A 17,775-nucleotide genomic window follows, 5' to 3' on the forward strand; every position below is an offset into this window, starting at 1 on the left:
AAAAATCATAAAAACTCTTCTATGACCATATTATCTGTAGCACACATCATCAATTATTTAGAAATAAGTTCCCTTGTTAGCAGTTTTTTTTATTTTGAAGTTATTCAAATAAATAGGAAAGTATTATTAATAATATTCCATGATTCTGAAATAGAAAATGTAACTTTCCAAAGCATGAAAAAAATTTTTGATTGTTAATAACCAGTGGTGTGTGTTTATGTGAGTGTGTGTGTGTGTGTGTGTGTTTATGGCTATACTGACCTTACAACTGAAAATAAAAAATTTACAACTGAAAATGAAAAGATGGAGCAGAAAAGATGAAGGACAAAAGGGATTGACATGGAAAAGACAGAATTAAATCTATTGATTAGCTATTTTGCTATTGCTAAAGGGGTCAAAGGGAATAAAAAAAGAAGATTGTAGAATGTTTCCTACTTACCCTTCTTTAAATAGTGCTCAAAATCTTTCACTTAGAATCAAATTTCTTCATTTATTAATTTCTTCAGAATATAATATAAAGTACATTTGATATGGATGTTCCATATTTACAGGTTTCATGCCATACAAAGTTGGGAAATATTTAATTTACATGATTCATCTCTGCCTATAGGAAGATGCTTTATCTGTGATTTCATAGAAGTGATAAAGGGCAGAATGTATTTTGTCCTCCAACCCTGAACCTCTCTCTACCCCTTCCAGACTCTAACCTTCATCCAGGGAGCAAAACACATTCTCATCACAGGGTTCGTATATCCCCTTCAAGACATTTTTGGAGAAATAGTCACTAATTACACCTCTGATGACTTTTGGGGGCAGAAGGGAGTAGCTATGGCACAAGGGACATACAGCAACTGTGTGCCTCCTGTGCAAAGAGAGAACAGGAAAAGAACCTGGAACAACAGGTACTAAAGTGTTATTATATCTCTTAAAAAAAATAAGTAGACAAATTTTCAAGGAGCATCACGATACTTTGCTCATAGAGAATTCATCCTCCAATCACAATCTCTTCAAAAAAATAAAATTTTTCTTCAAGTAAGAGCCAGGCTTCCCACTTACACCCAGGGCTCACTTACATGTCAGCAAAGTGGGAGGGACCTGAGACACTCGGAAAGTCTCCTCTCTAGAGCATCTCCTGACCAGCTGGGCAGGGAATGTATGGAATTTGTGTAATCATGGATACTCCTTTGGATAATGAACTCCTTCCAGAAAACTTCTGAAGAGAAGTTCACGGAAAGGAGTAACACACTGAGAGCGTGTCATGAGGTAAACTGTTGGAGTGGCTGGCTTCTTGGATAGAACATAGTCCAGGAGAAGACTGGAGCATAAAGAGGCTGCTGAGGAGTCAAAGGATCTTGTGGGTCACATCAGCTAAAGGCTGTGAGGAGACAGAGACACTCAATAAAGAGCTATTATTGATTTTAAAAATTGCTGCTGGGTGAATGGTGTATGCCAGAGTGAAAGAGGACAAGTTGAAGGTGAGTATAGGGAGGCTGGTGACACAAAGACAAACTTCAGCAACCTTACAATTTTGCCTATACCACACACTTAAAACACTAAAAACACTTAAAAACTCAGATTTAATAAGAAGCTACTACTTCTGTGTACTTATGGGAAGCCTCTTTAAAGTAAGCGTAAGTGTATGCCATCAATAAGCAGTCTAGAAGAATATGTCATCAATAAGCAGTCTAGAAGATGTCTGACATAACTAAAAAATAAAACCTTGGAGCCTTATTCTGAGCAAAGTCTGATAAAATCAAACATTTACACACACATATGTTTCTCTGAAAAGAATACCAAACAAGGCTAATATAAATTGGCAACCCCAGAATGTAAGGCTTCTTGGTATAAAATATATTGGTTTAATCAACATACTATCCTAAATGTTGTATATTTATTTCAAATATAAAAAGACGTATACTGAAATAAAAAATGCTTTAAGCATGAAAGCTGACAGAAAAGGAAACATCTTCTAAAATATCATTAGATAAATGAGACATTGAAATGTTTTTCAGGAACATGGAGCAGTCCTTGAAAGTGAAATAATATAACATTAGCTAACATTTATTGAGCAATTTCTACATGCCAGGCACTAGGTAGGACTACACCTCCTCTCGGCAAAATTATCATCCTGTGTAGATCCTGCCGCTTTCCCTATTTAATAACAAGGGCACTTAGAAAATCAAGTCAAATGGTTATTAAGTGCCTGAGCCTGGATTCTAATCCAGGGTCTCAATTTACCCTTCTCTGCCTGTTGAACATTCCTTGAAAAGGTGTTTCCCACGATGTTCATACATAACGTGTAACTTCGAATTAGTGTAACTTTTTTAAAATGTATCTGATTTAATAGTGTTACTTGCCAAAATGTCTCCTTACAGGCTACACGTTCACATCAGAAATACCATTGTAAATCCCCTTTTGTATCTACAATTAGTGTCAATTTCTGTGCCAGATAACAAATAATCTGCTTTATAATCACATCATAGTTTCCATCAAGCCACCTTGTTCACCACTTTTGGTTTGGATTTAGTTTCACCAACAAATTCATCATTAATGATAATGATCTGCCAACAAGCAAACTGTTAAGGCTGCATAGCAAACCCCTAAAGAGATTTCTATAGCGACCGATGCTAAAGACATCATTACTGAAATAAGCAAACAACCTCCTAAGCTGTCTACCTTAAAGAGAATGACACACGTTATGACATGTATTTCTGAAGTATTTTCTGGTGGGAAAAAAAATCGATTATATCACCCCTGATATCATCATCCTCCTAAATGAGCAAAGGTTATAAGTCTAAGGAAGCAGTACAGCATCATAGCTAAGGGCATCTAGTGGAAACAAACCAACCTAGGTTCATGTCCTTTGTCTGGCACTTATGACCTATTAGACCCTGGGCAAGTAATTTCACCTCCTTAAACTTAAGTTGTTAAAATATGTAAAATGGAGAAAACTGTAGTGTCTATCTGAGAGGCTGTTGTTTGGATAAAAAGAAAAAAGTTTATAAAACCATTAATACAATTAAATCAATTAAAGCAGTTAATACAAGACGAACAAATAGCGAATGGCCATTAAATCTTAGGCACTTTAAATTGATTTCTTTCAACTGTCATTCTAATAAGATAGTATTATTTTTGCACATATACTACAAATAGCATTGTATTACAAATATGAATATTATTCACATTGAAATACTTAACTATAGATTTAGTAAAAAAAAAAAAAGTATCTATAAGAAATCAGACCTCTTTGGTTTGGGTCTTTGTCACAGTGAAGTAGAATATACTGGTAAAACAAACTAGTGTTAAGCCCTGACTTAAATTTAAAAGTTCTATTGCATTTTACTTTTAATTTTCATCATAGTCCAAAATAATTTAGAGAGACTTCATCTCTAACGATAATTAATTCTCTTTTTTCCTAGTAAATTAGAATATGGATATAATTACGTATCTCCTTATTTTCAAATCTAGTATGATTGGGAAGCATTTAATCTATGCATGATCTTGTCTTCTTGAAAAAAATTGTATTGTTTTCCTTAGATTAAAATTTTAGGTAAAAAAATATTTAAGAAGTAACCTTAAAAGCTCTCAACTAAGTAAAATACCATCTTTCAGAAAATTACCTAGAGAGATAAATAAAACAAGGTACATTTTGCAGTGAGGTGGCTTTATTCTCTCCTTTCGAGATTTCTTTGTCTTATTTTGGTATTCTTAATAAGGAGAGTTAGCAGGAATAGGAAATACCAGATATAAATTAACTGTTAACACTTTCTGAGTCCTTTTTTCTTCTTTAATACATATTTACACCAATTGAAATCAATAGAAATCATACACATCCCAAGTGGGATTTTATTTAAAACCAAAAATGCAAAATGTCTATGGCGTCCGTTTTGCCAGAAGCAGCAAACAGGCCTCTAGACATAGCTGTAATGTTGACCATGCATCCAAGAGAGAACAACCTCTAGGTCTCTCTTGAACAGAATGCTCCATTAGGCATTCCATGGGCCCCCCCTTCCCGGAAGGCCTCGGCCCAGCCCCGTTGCCATAGATGGCCATCAGACATTTGGAATGACATCAGGAGATAATCTGAGCAGGCTCTGCCCTAAAGAATTCAAGCTAGCAGGAGACTGAAGATATCAGTGTCTTCTTGGCTGACAACAGCATTCCAAAGGTCAACCAGGGTGAAAGAGGATGGACTTGGAGTTTGTAGTGCCTTTTCAACAACCAAGCAGCTAACAAGTATAAAGAAGCATCCCTTAAGACAAAAAATAATAATAATAATAATAATAAAATAAGACAATGAAAGTCTGGAAGTATACTAGAGACGCCATGCCTATGAAAGGGGAATAAGAACCTATATCCCTTTGGTCAGGGAATTTTAGGACTGAAGAGATCTCTACCTCTTAAAAATAAAACTGACGACATTCTCATCCTGAACTTGATGGTGTAGAAGTTGAAATTCTTCACAGGAGAGTAAGAATGGCTTTTAGTACAGTTTGCCAATTTCCAGTCTTGTGCTGTATGTTGGGTGGCTCATTTAATCCTCATAACGAAGTTTAAGAGTATGTTCCACATTTTATAGATGGGGAAACTGAAGCAAAGGGAGGTTCCATAACTTGTACCTGATAGCATCTTCATCGAATTTGAGGAAGCTACGCTTTGGTAACAACCCCCACCTGACACTTCCCCCCCCCCCCCCCCCCCCGACCTTAAGCGTGCTTTTTAGCTCCTACTTTAAAAGGATAATTCCATTTCCTCAGAATTCTTTAAGTACAAATAAGAACGTTAATCCAACTAGTCTCTTTGAGAAGACGTCATACGAAACTATGACGCTACCAATAATATATTTTTAGTTTGGGTGACAGTGCTATTCCCTCACACACTTTATTCTTACTAGAATTTCTTCCTAGAGGCGTGCTTAGAAGTATTTTCTCTTCTAAAAGGGTACTGCTGTGGAAAATCTTCCATCAGGCCCCTTTTCTGTAGGGTTCATTTGCCTCAGCCAACCCCAGGCAAGGTGCCCTCATCTGGCGCAAAGTGTACTAGATAGACCCGCTCTGATGACCTTATCTTTTTTCTAAATTTATGGCATCGTTTGGGGGTGCATCTCTTAACTTCTCCGGGCCCCACTTGTTTTCCCTGTGAAAAATTAGGTGCTTGTGTTAAATGTTCCCTAGACCTCTTTCAGCAAGAAGATACGGAAATTCTGACTTTAAAACTTTCCACACTGGTGCCAGGAAATGCAAATGCCAAGAGTGTCCTAAAATTTGGCTGGTATCATAAAGCAGATTCTTTCTTTCTTTTTTTTTTTAACCAGCATTCATTTAAAACTCTAGAGCAGCACATTCCAATAGAACTTTATGCAATGATGGCAATGTTCAACATCTCGCAGTCAAATAAGGTAGCCGCTAGCTGCCTGTGGCTACCGAGCACTTAAAATGTGGCCAGTATAACTGAGGGACTGAATTTTAAATTTTATGTAATTCTAATAAGCTTAAAGAGCCATAGGCGGCTAGCGGCTACCATATTGGTAGCAGCTTACAGCTTCAAGAGCATGACAATATAAACACTTCACACCTTTGATTTATTCAGCCGAGTACTTGACAATGCCTTTGGAGCATTGATCTTTCCACCACTCTTGCTGCCCTTGATACAGCTTCACAGGCAGATCAAAGGACAGCCGAGACATGTGCATTTCGTGATGGCATTTCTGCAAGAGTCCCCGGCACTCCTCTCACGTGCTAACAAATAAAGGGGACGGCAACGGAAAGGAAGTTTGGGGGGTTTCGTGTGTTTTCTCCCTAGACTCCCATTTGTCGTGTAGCTTGCGGCCTTTCCCTAGCCAAGACGCGCACAGACCGACGAGGCAGCTGAACTACCAGAGCCAGCAGTTGGCTGTTAGTTTTTTTTAAATAGTCGTGTAGACCCTGAGAGATTGGGCTATAAAATCCAGCTCTGAGACCGCGTCCTTTCCTATTGGTCCGTCAGGTGAAAAACCGGGCTGACTGGCGGGCCAAGGGCGGCGGCCGGACCCGCGCCTGCCGCGCTCCCCTCTCCCCCAGGCGCGCACACCACTCAGAGCACTCGGGGCGGCCAGGGCCGCCGGACGCCGACCGCGTGCCACCGCTTTGTGCACCGTGCGTAGGTGGGTTTCCTGGGCGCCAGGCTCGGGACTCAGCCCCAGCTCTCCGGGGTCGTCTTTCTCCAACCTGGGGGAAATAGCCCCACGATCCCCAAACCAGATGAGCGCGGCAACTCCCCAACACCGCCACCGAGCGTTTCTAGGGCCCACCCACCACCGTGGCGCCCTCCTCCCATTCTCCACAGCCCACCACGCGGCCTCTCCGCCAAACCAGCAGCCGCCTTCCCCCGAGCCGTGACATCCCCCTCAAGACACAAGCCGGCACGCTCCCCGCCGAGACAGCCCGCCCCCGCTCCGCGCACCCAGGCCCACAGGCCCCCGGAGGGCCCGGAGCCCGCCTCCTCCTCGCCCGTGGCGCACGCACGTGGCGCACTCACCCCCTACTAGCTGCCTCGGAGCTCTAGAAACACTCCCGGGAGGGAGCCCCCGCCCCCTCGGCTCCGTCCGCTCGGAGGAAAGTGGGTGGGGGGAAGCGGAGACGGGCTGAGCTGGAGTAGGTAGGTCGGTCCGCTCCAGAGAAAAGTGGGTGGGGGGAAGCGGCGATGGGCAGAGAAAGGAGTATATAGGTGGAGAGCGGTGTTGGAGGGGACGACCGGCAATAATTGGATGGCGTTGCGGCTGTTGCGCCCCTGTGAACGCCCAGCCAGCGCGGATTCACTTTCCACACAAATCACCCGGAGGGATTGTTGCTGCCTGCAATCAATAACTCAGCGGAGTGAGCTGCTGAAACCAGAGGCGTCCTCTGTCTGGGTCTTTAAGGGGCCGTCCGAACTGAATTCCAGCCCTCTGCTTCCCAGACAAAGAAGGGGGCACCAAAACGCAAGACGAGATTTTTAACCCCCACCCCCACCCCGATCCTGGATAAAAATCTTTAAAAATTAAAGGGCACACACACACACACACACACACACATACCGAAGTATCTAGAAAAAATAGTTAAAGGGGGGAGTGTGACAATCCATTCTTTGAAGGTTTCTGTGATATTTCGAGAGATGGAATAGAATCAATGTTCCGATGAACATTTAACGATTTTGTAAGTGAAGGTAAAGTCCATTAAATTTAACCATGCATATGGATACTTTTTAATCTGCCACACATTTGCAAGGAAATGACTGATCTAGCCTTATTTGGGCATACTGTTCTAGGAAAAGGAAGAAATGTATCATAATTTGTAGTGGCATTGTTAAAAGCCTTAGCATATCTTTCGGACATTATTCCATGAAGATTGCATTTCTGTAAGACGAAAAGGCCCTGGGAGATGTGTATTATGATTCCCACTTAGCAGACTGTAAAACCAAGCAGAGCTGGGAGAAAGGGTATTCGGCAGGTCACCAGATACTCACTACCAGTCACTAAATTTAAATTAACTCACTGTGGGCCTGAGTCTTAAAAGACTAAACTCGGCTAACACCCCTAAAATAAAAGTAGCCAAAATTCATTTTTCCTTCACTGAAGGAATTTAAAAATAAAAATAAATCTTAAGGATGTCAACCCAAATATAGAGGCTTTATAAATCTTAATGAGTTTTCACTATGAAAAGTCTTCTTACTAATACAAATGGGTAAATGAATATCGACCATCGTGGTCTGATATGTCTCAAGGTTGGGAGGAGTAGACCCACTCTGAAGCCAAGGAGAAGTTCATTTGTGCGCTCTAAGTCATAGAAAGCTAGTTTCAAGCAGAGACTAGAACACAGGAGTATTTGTCTGCGCTCAGTATAGTCAAACTGCTGGGAAGGAAAAAGGTATTATTGGTAATAGAATTCATAAAGGCGACTGAATCCACACCACTATTCCCAAAGTATTTAAAATTGGCCTTTAGGCGACATATACAATAAGCCCTTTCAGCAACTTCAGCTGCAACTTCATTATCCCAACTTGACAAATTTGGTTAGCTTGGGATATGATGGATTTGACTTTCTCCTTTGTAATTCTTAATCAGATACAAAATTAAAGGTACAAAAATAAAGATAAATATAGGCTCTTTAGATATGAGATAAAGGATATGATTAAACCTTGGCTTGGAATAACAAATCCTTTGCATATTGCAGATTCTCAATCACAAGCAGTCCATATGGTGTATACTGTGCATAGGCTAAAGCTGTACCTAAAGAATTTCTGAAATTTAGATATTTGGCACTATTTATGTTAAAGGCTATAAGTATTTTCACAATTAATGGTAGTTTTAATAATTTTGTGTTTAATATACATTCATGTGGTTTAAAATCAGAATTAACACTAATGTTACTTCAGATTAGAAGTTTTAGAAATACAGTTATTTGGATGTACTTTAATATCAACACTCTTAAAAAAGATTTTTTTTAATTATGTACCTTGTTGTACTTACACATTTTAAGGTGCCAAAGAAGAGTTGCAAACTGTGAAGTAACTTCTATGAAGAGATGAAGTAAAGAATGGAAGGCAAATGACTGTATGTGTATGTGGTGAGTGCTTAACATTTGTTATATCATTTACCACCAAGTTAATTCGTAAAGGTAAAATTGCCAGACTCTTGGCCATTAGGTATTTGTAATGTAGGCACCTATAAAAGTGATAAAGAGTCATGTGACCATTGTATGCTTTACATTATAAGCAATAGCATGTCATTTTGTTTAAAGCTCACATGTCACCTTTCAGGGCCTACCTTTGCAAGTCTTTTTTACAATTAATCCATTTCAGGGGAAGTTATGTATGTCATCTGTACTGTAGCTATAAAAAGATATAACATTTTTAATGCTATTGGAATTTGTATCTTACTACTTTTTATATTTTTCTGAACTTCTATGTTCAATTATGTTTGTGTTGAAAGCATTCTGGCTGAAGAACAAATACTACACAGTTGAATAATCTTGAGGGGTAGATTAATCTATAGCCTCTCTTCATCTTAGGGTGGGTTGCTGTGGCAACCGCCCCAGCTTACTTTAAAATAATTTTTTAAAGCTCACTTCAAGAGCTACACCCAGCGTGGGCCAAGCTTAAAAGCAGGCATACCCAGTGAACAGGGTTTTGGTAGACTGCTGATTTAATGTAGGGAAGTAGTAAAGAGAGGAGGGTGGAGTAAGATGGTACACAACCTTGAACAGAAATTAGAAATTAGCTTTCCTCAGATTCAAGACCTCAGGATTATGCTCTCTGGAACTTCTGTGGCATTTAATGAAATCGATTGCTAAACAATTCTTTTTTTGGGGGGAACGAGTTACTATATATTTACATATATAATAAAACACAATAGTGATTTCATGAAGGAAATATCCGATGATTAGGGAAAAAACCTTATTTAAGTAGTACATCAATCTCAGACATCATTTTATCTTAAATTATTTGTCACCTTTTATTTAACATGATAGGCCACTAGCATCCAATTGACTTACAAGGTATAAGAATTTTTTACTTATCAATCATAGAACTGGAATAGATCGAAGAATTCACTTAACTCACTTAATGAATAAGCAAATTGAAGCCCAGAAAGGACACACTCATTAGTTAGGCACAAATCTTGAACCAGAGAGTATAGGCCTCCTAACACCTAGCACAAGCTCCTCCCTACACCAAAAAAAAACACTATGATACTAGCCAGGTACCATTAGGTGGCAAAGATCAGGGTGATTTTAGTAAAAAACAAACAAAAAACAAACAAAAAACCCGCAGAGTATTAAAGAAGAATACAAAGCACATTTTGGATTAACCACTTTATGGATTACCAATGAATAATTTTAAATCTCTGTGACTTTCTATTGTATATTTCTGCACAACCTCTTTTGTTCTGCTTCAACTATAAAGGCTCATGGGAAGGAAACTAATGCTAATATTAACTTAGGTCACACATAATTAAGAAGCTAAATCTGCTGAGGGGAGTATCTTATATTTTAAAAGGCCAACTGTGATACATTCCAGATCCAAATTATTTCCAAATTATCCACAGTGAGGGGTTATACGTATTTTTCAATGCTTGTACTATCATTGATAATGATGGGTTTATTATAATGTTTATTATTAAATAATTTCTTAGGATGTTAAAAGGTAAAATAGTTTCTTTTTGAAGGAAAACCATCAAAATCTGAAGGGCACTGTGGTAAATACAAATAATCTATAATCCATCAAAAATAGTATGGTTGAAAGTCATGTATCACCTATGTCCATTTGCTCATGTAAAATAGGCTGGTGCAATTCATTGCATTAATTTCAGGCCTTATGAAAATACACTTAGATGTTCCTACAAATGTTTTGCTTTGTCAACGCATTTGTGAATCTGGAAAAAATTAAATTAATTTCATTTTTACCACCATATAGAGACATATCTCATTATTCAAAATGACTATGCCCTTTAAATTTTGGGATTCTTTTTTTAGAAATTGTACCTTAAATGAAAACCTGATATAGATTATCTCTGCCATATTATTAAAATGAATTCATGATAGTAGTATGAAAAACAAACAGGCAAATAAATATACTGTAGATACTAATCTGCAAGAAATAATACTATTTCAGATGGCTTTTGCTTTGTAACAGTATGCAATGCTTTCCTATAATAAAAGCAAGAGACTCATCTTAGCTGTGCTGATAGTCACAATGCTGATGAGCCAGAAGCCTGAAGATTGTTCAGATCTGGTTGTACTTGCCTGTAAAATCAGCCTTCTCCTTTCAAGTGAAGCCTTGGGGCAGACACCTGAGTGTTGAGCCTGCTCTTCTGAGAAAAGCTACTCACATCAAATAGCCCCTACAATGAAGCAGGAGGCTTTTGAATCACACTGTCCTCATGCATTAAAATAGTCTAGAGGCATAGTGCAGAACTTAACAGGAAATGCAACTAGTCATTGGGTTAAACACATAGTGCTGAAAGGAATTTTTTAAAGTGAGGAATTATCTTTAATTAGTTACAGTATACTCCTATTGTCTACCTCTGTATGTTGTGTTATTTCCCCAATTTCTTTTCTTCCTTTCACATTAAAAAATTTTAATTTGGTTTAAACATTTTATATGATCTATATAGTTCTACTGGCATACAATCTTGTATTTTCATGGTTTGTGTACTAGTTGGTGTATTTTGATTTTTTGGGGTGTGGTGTAATTGGCTAGAAGGGAAGTGCCCAACCCCTAGTAGCCTTTCCTAAATCTTGAATATTAACCTTTTTTTTTCCTTTTGTCTTTTTTTTTTTTTTTTTTTTTTTTTTTTTGGTAAGGTCAAGTGTTTACTGTGCTTCAACCTTAACATAAGTATCTTCCTTATCAGTCTCTATTTCTGCTTCCTGTGCAGCTGAAACTCTTCAGGATAAGTGAAGTCATCAGCTATCGGGATAGGGAAGCCTAATGCATTTGGGAAGTTGGTTTGGTTTACATGCTAATGCTCTGGATAAAATCCAGTAAGGTGTGGAAGAGATAGAAGTAGGCGTTGGGAGGGGGGAAATCTCCGAGGAAGCCGCCGCCTCGGTAAATATTTCCAAACTGATTAGAAAGTTCATGGCCCCGCGATGAAGTCGAGATTTCAAATACTGGTAATTATTTTATTATTTGGTACATTACTAACACATGAGAAGTATTTCGGCACGCTTTTTAGCCCTCCAGCCTTTCAGGGCCGAAAACCGCCTATTCTGGGCGTGCAGGAAAAGCGCGCTGGAATCGAGTGCTGCAGACATCCTGGACGGTGGCTTCTACGCGTGAGTAACAGAGGAGCGCTCGGACCGGTGGAAGAAAGAAGTGGTTAACACGTCTCCAAACCGGGGAAAAGTCACGAGAGCAACTATTAGGGTCGCGCTCCTATTGGTCAGAGGAAAGATTCCGACTTTAGAAGGACTTTCCTGCTGGCTGGCTCGCAGAGTCCCCGGGGAGCGAGCGCGCGGCAGCCGGAGATGGTTCTCCGAGCGTTCTCAGCGGCAGCGTGGGGAGAGCGGGGAGCCGCCGCTCGCGATGTTGTCTTCATTTCGTGCAATAAAGAATTGTCATTAGGTTTGCGTATGGCATGTGCCATTACCCCACCGTAAAACTAAAATTAGCAAAATGTCAGGAATGGAAAGATTGATTCACCAAGATGCAATTATCATTTAAAAGTGCTTGATTGAGGTACTGATGTTCAGTGATTTATTCTGCATACCATATACATAATTAAAGTAGTGTAGTGGAGTAATTTATCAATCTAGTTGAGACTGGAGGGGTGAGGAGGGAACTGCTGTATGTTTGTTTTATTAAAATGCTCCGAGGTCTAGTCCCGCCCCCCTTTTGAGAGAGTGAAACTGATGATTTCTCTAGCTCGCGAGGAGAGAGTCAACGGTTTGGGATTGTGAGGGAGAGAGAGACGGAGAGGAAAAGGCAGCGCGAGGCAAAGGCAAGGGCAAGGACAAAATAAAGGGGAAAAAAGAAGCAAGAAGCACTTCTTAGGACGTGCTGCTTAGAACCCCAAGCCCGTCTGCTCCGTTTTCCCTGCCACCCCCGTCTCCCCTCCCAATATCCTTCCACCACTCCCCTCTGCGCCCCCCCCCCCCCCCGCCTTTTTTACGCGATGTTTCAAAGGCTGCGAGCGGCTCTCCTTTTCCCATTCGTCTTCTGTCACTTCCTTCCTGGACGCAGTTTTCTGGACGAGTCTGGTTACTTTTAATCCGGCCGGCTGCTGAGAGCTACTTTCTCCTCCTCCTCCTCTTCCTCCTCCTCCTCCTCTTCCTCCTTCTTTTCCTCCTCCTCTTCCTCCACCTCCTTCTCCTCCTCCTCCTCTTCCGAGCGGCCTCGGAACGCGCGAATGCGCGACCCCGCGCGCGCCTCCCCCGCGCGCGCTCCCCCCGCGCGCGCACACACTTCGTCTCCAGCTCTCTGCTCGCTCTGCTCGCAGTCACAGACACTTGAGCACACGCGTACACCCAGACATCTTCAGGCTGCTATTGGATTGACTTTGAAGGTTCTGTGTGGGTCGCCGTGGCTGCATGTTTGAATCAGGTGGAGAAACACTTCAAGGCTGGACGAAGTAAAGATTATTGTTATTTTTTTTTTTTTCTCTCTCTCTCTCTCTTAAGAAAGGAAAATATCCCAAGGACTAATCTGATCGGGGCTTCCTTCATGTAAGTACCCCTGACATTTCTCGAGGAAATAGAAATAGCCTGGGTATTGTCTCTCAAATCTGCATCAGTATATTCCACGGCACTGAGTCTGTTCCTCTTTGAAGGCTGAAGTTGAGGCTTGTTGTGCATTCTCTTTTTTAGATTATGTGATTTCCTTGTCTGTTGCTAAAAGTAACTTTTTAGATAGTCTTATCCGTTTGCCATCAGTTATTGAAATCACTCCTGACTCGTTCTTGTCACACCAGTGTGTTTAAAGTTTCATGAAGTTAGTTCACGTCATTAGCATGTTTGATATGGTGGAGCGTGTGGAGCCTGGTGGATTTTAATATTTCACAGAATGTTCTGTGACCTTGAAGTACATACCTTAAGATTTAGCCGCTAGTTTACTGTGGAAAGATGCTCCTGTGAGTCCCCCCAAAGACTCTGATTTGCTTTGGGTTATGCTTCTGAGCCACTAATTCTTGGGATTAGTTTCAGCTAAAGCATGGCTGTCTGTCAGAGTATACCTTTGTGCATCTCCTTCTCTTACCAAAGTGCTGGCTTAATAGAGGGCTTCTCAGTTGGTGTGGACAAAAAGTAATACCCTGGCCATGGTAGTCTATACATTTCATAATTTGTATTGGGGTTTCAAGTATATGCATTGCTGTTTAGGTCAAGCCAAATGCATAGCTATTTAAAAAAGAAACAAGGTTAAGTCACTTTAATTGCCTTCTGTCTGGACTTTGGATGAAAGTTACCAAACTCAGTGATAAAGTTTGGCACAAAGGCAGTATATATGTAGGCATAACACATTGTTTATTGTCTTACTAAATACTATGCAAGGATTTTAAATTTAATACTAATGTTATCTTCTTACCAGAATACGGCTATTAATTCTTAAAGGAAATTTTACATCTGAAACATTTCTGACTATTCTAGGTCCAGTGGGTACCATGTTTTGGAAAAAGCTCTTTTCTTCACATTGTAGGAATGTGTGTCTTTTGTATAAAATACCTTTATATGTAAATGCTGACAGTATAATAGGTAGAATCAGGCTCTCTGCCAGTTCTTTAACTGGTCCTCAGTAGAGAATTGCTTTGACATAAAGTGCATTTTACTATTGTGAATCTGATACTAACTCTAATAGTCACTGTCTTGTGAAATGGTTAGTGACTGCATATATTTTCTAAGTGCTGTAAAGGGAACTCCAGCCACCTCATTATACCAGTCAAAAAAAAGTGACCAGCCTCTTTTTCACTGGCACCTTGCAGTGGAATTGTGGTTGCAGAGTAAAGATGTTTATGTAGGGTATAATAACTCCAATCCCTAGAGACTTGGAAGGACATGGAAATGTGACCACCTGTGAACCCCGCTTAACCTCTGTATTGTATACTAAGTTTAGCTTTAAATAGATTAAAAATCTCCATTTCTCCAATTTGAAAGTAAAACATCGTATTTAATTTTTAAAATAATACCAGTTTGGGCTAGTCTTTGAAAATGTTCAGCATATACCAATAAGACACAAGCAGTATTTTTGTTTTTCCATCAGTTTCAATTAAATATAATGCAATTAATAAACCATATTGTTGTCTCCCAGTGTATGCATAAAATTATTAAGTTAAAAGAAGTAGTTATAAAGCAAGGGGATTCAGAAATTGACAGGTAAAATGAGATATGCCTATCTAATATACTATCTCAAGAGGAAAAATATCTTTAAATCAAAAATCTCAATCTATTTGTAGGAAAGTACATTTGGCTGTATAGCAGACTACAAACTCAATTCTGAAAGTTTTCATCAAAGCACACTTTAAACTCAATATTTAAAATATGGGTTCCCCAGTCACGTTAAGGAGACAATAGTTGTCAGTTATCTTTAAGTTTTACTAAACTTTATAAAAATCTATTGTTATTTGCTACTGTAGTTCACAAAGCTTTGGCATATATGTGACATATTTTCCAGACTTCTTACTAAAGACAGTATTTTCCTTCACTCATTAATTATGCTATTTACATTCTGATTGCTGTGTATCACATCAAAGACAATATTAAAGACCTAACTTTTAATAAATATTCATTTGTTTCTTTTGTTTAAATAAGAAATAAATACCTTATAATAAAAAGTCAATTTTCCACCTTTTGTGAGCTGTTCATACTTTAAAAGTATGCAATCACATATAATGTTAACTTTTCAGACCAGGAACACATAACATTAAATACATGAAATTTAAATAACAAGGACTCTACTGTACCTTGCCTCTTTTCATATATATATATATATATATATATATATAACTCAATTTTTTAAATTTGGTGGAAATGGTTTATTCCAATAGTGAAAAAGACTGTCTAATGATTCAAAGTTGAATCCTGAAAAAGCATCATGTTTTATATTTTTCAGATTTCTGTGTATTTCTTCCCTGGCCCTCACTCTTACACCGAATCAATAAATTGAATAACACTACAACCATATCTTTGTAATAAATGACCTATTGTATTCAATTTATATTATAAAAAGCTGAGCTAAATAACTCCTTGGCATATGTTAACATTATATTTCAAAACTTTCTTCTGTTTATTGTAGTATGTTTCGTGGTTTTATTTCCCAACACTACGTGCGGTATATTTTGAGTCTATGAAATCTCAGAAAGTGACAAAAATAGGGAAATATCTGTGCAGAAACACTTGTGCTACATAATAACAAAAAAAATAGTTATTAAACAGAGAACCCTGGCTTCAGGGACAACATGGGAGAATTTCATGTGTAATTAGGGGTTACAGAGTGGACTTTAAAGAGATTATTGCTAAAGTTCTACTTGTTTCTAAAGCACATCCTCAGAGAACACACCAGGCAGATTAATATCTAAAATTTATAAAAATGCACATATTCATTTTATGACTATAGTGATTGCCTGGACACAATGAAAATATTTAATCACTGATGTTCACTCTGTGTGCTGCCTGTGGAAGGATAGGTGATTAAGATCCCCGACCTCAGCACTGTACCTTAATCTCATGGGCGCGTGGACTGCCCTGCACTCAGTAAAGCCTGACTGTTCACCGAGATCTGTCATCTTTAGGAAATCAAACCAGATTACAGAGGCGATTCACAAAACCAGGAGCAACAACAGAATCTGTGCACCTTACAAAAGGCGGATTACGCAGTTCACATGTTATTTTGATAGGTCAAAGATAAAAGCTGATTGTTGAGGAATAGCAAGACACTCCAATTTCCAATGATTGCTAGATAAGTATACCACAACCCTGTTGCTTCACCATTATGAACAACGATTCAAACAATAGAAAACTCAGTTTTCAAATGACAGGCTTCCAGTGGTGAAATAAGAGAAAACATCCTTCACTTATATACCTTCATTGCTTAAATTTTAAGTTCCCTCACTTCTTTATGAACAGACATCAAGTTGTGGCTGCTTATGTGAAGCAGTTATCATAAGACTTAATTGCAGTAGACATTTTCAGAGGCGTTGTAGAGAGCACAAAACAGAATTTGCCAGAAATAAAACATACACTCATGGTATTGAATAACTGAGCAGAAAATGCATAGTAGTCAATAGCCACTATGTTATTCTGTTACCAAATATATTCCTCATAAAAATGTGTAATTACATAGTTATGAATCAATACATTTGAAATATATCTTGATAGGTGTTTATTGGTCAAATTACATGTATTTCATGAATGTTATATACAGATTATTCTTTACAACAAAATATGATGTTTTGAGAGTTTATTTCAGAGAATAAAGTTTTGGTTTACATAATAACATTTTGAAAACCCCAACTTCTTACCATCCACTCTACAGTAATTTCTTGCTTCTTTAAAAATTGAAGTCCTTTTTTACCCAACTGATGCCTCCTAGTGTTTCACACAATAAAACACTAATGAGTCACCCATAAATGTAAACATTGCATTTTCATTGCCTACATTTTCTGTGATACATAAAATTAATATTTATGTGTTTAATTTTCTGTGCATTATTATAAGATAGGAAGTTCTATTGAATGAGATGTTTCATCTGAGTGGATTTGTGGCACACACTTGCAGCTTTTCTTTTACCATAACAATATCTTACTAAGTTTTAATAAGTTTATTATCTTCAGTTCCAGTTTATATATTCACTGTTTATATTCACTCTTATTCCAAGTGAAAAACATAGGCAGAATAGCAAAGCTTCCATTTTCTAGGCCTGGAAACTGGGTAGCTGAGTTTATCGGGGAATGCCTGGTGAACAGATTGCAAAGGGACTGACCATTTTATTTAAACATGAAATACTTGAAAAGATATAAAATTTTGCCTACTTGTGTCTTTATACTTGCAAATTTCTATGTGCAATGGAATAAAGAAAAAGAGCGTTTAGAAAAAATAAAAGTAAAGATAAATGCACAGATTTTCCACAAATACGGAGTATATCACTTTATTAGAAAATAACCAAAAAACGTGCCTGGGGAGTGTAGTATTCTACATAATAGAAGGAAGACTTGTTAGAACATAACTTCTCATGATCAGCAGATTGTCTTAATGAGGTCGAAGTTAGTGGATACCAACTTTGGTGTGAGTTTTCTGTCATTATGATGAGTATAGACTTTTGATACTCTTA

General features: G+C 38.5%; 1 protein-coding gene and 2 long non-coding RNA genes across 16 annotated transcripts in view; 1 reads left to right on the forward strand and 2 right to left on the reverse strand.

Moving 5' to 3' along the window:
- LOC109274882 (uncharacterized) overlaps positions 1 to 6,874 on the reverse strand; it is a 118,712-nt gene extending 111,838 nt beyond the window's left edge. The window contains exon 1 of one of the 3 annotated variants that reach the window (XR_008423805.1): positions 6,517 to 6,874. This is a non-coding gene — a long non-coding RNA (uncharacterized LOC109274882). The remainder of the gene's footprint in view (positions 1 to 6,516) is intronic. The other 2 variants (XR_008423804.1, XR_008423806.1) reach the window with 2 other exon arrangements.
- MEF2C (myocyte enhancer factor 2C) overlaps positions 1 to 17,775 on the forward strand; it is a 171,483-nt gene that overhangs the window by 6,939 nt on the left and 146,769 nt on the right. For 3 of the 12 annotated variants that reach the window (XM_053907206.1, XM_053907219.1, XM_053907207.1), the window contains exon 1: positions 12,956 to 13,181. The gene's annotated coding sequence lies outside the window, so the exon portion shown is untranslated. Of the gene's footprint in view, positions 1 to 8,495; positions 8,583 to 12,947; positions 13,182 to 17,775 lie in introns of those variants that run through there. The other 9 variants (XM_053907208.1, XM_053907210.1, XM_053907222.1 and 6 more) reach the window with 5 other exon arrangements.
- On the reverse strand, positions 11,626 to 12,777 carry LOC109274885 (uncharacterized). The gene is made up of 2 exons (XR_002083892.2): positions 12,629 to 12,777; positions 11,626 to 12,049 (listed from the first exon to the last, which is right to left on the reverse strand). It is a non-coding gene; the product is annotated as an uncharacterized LOC109274885 (long non-coding RNA).

This window comes from Panthera pardus, unplaced genomic scaffold, assembly GCF_024362965.1.
Source record: "Panthera pardus isolate Hobbes unplaced genomic scaffold, ASM2436296v1 HiC_scaffold_2, whole genome shotgun sequence".
NCBI lineage: Eukaryota > Metazoa > Chordata > Mammalia > Carnivora > Felidae > Panthera > Panthera pardus.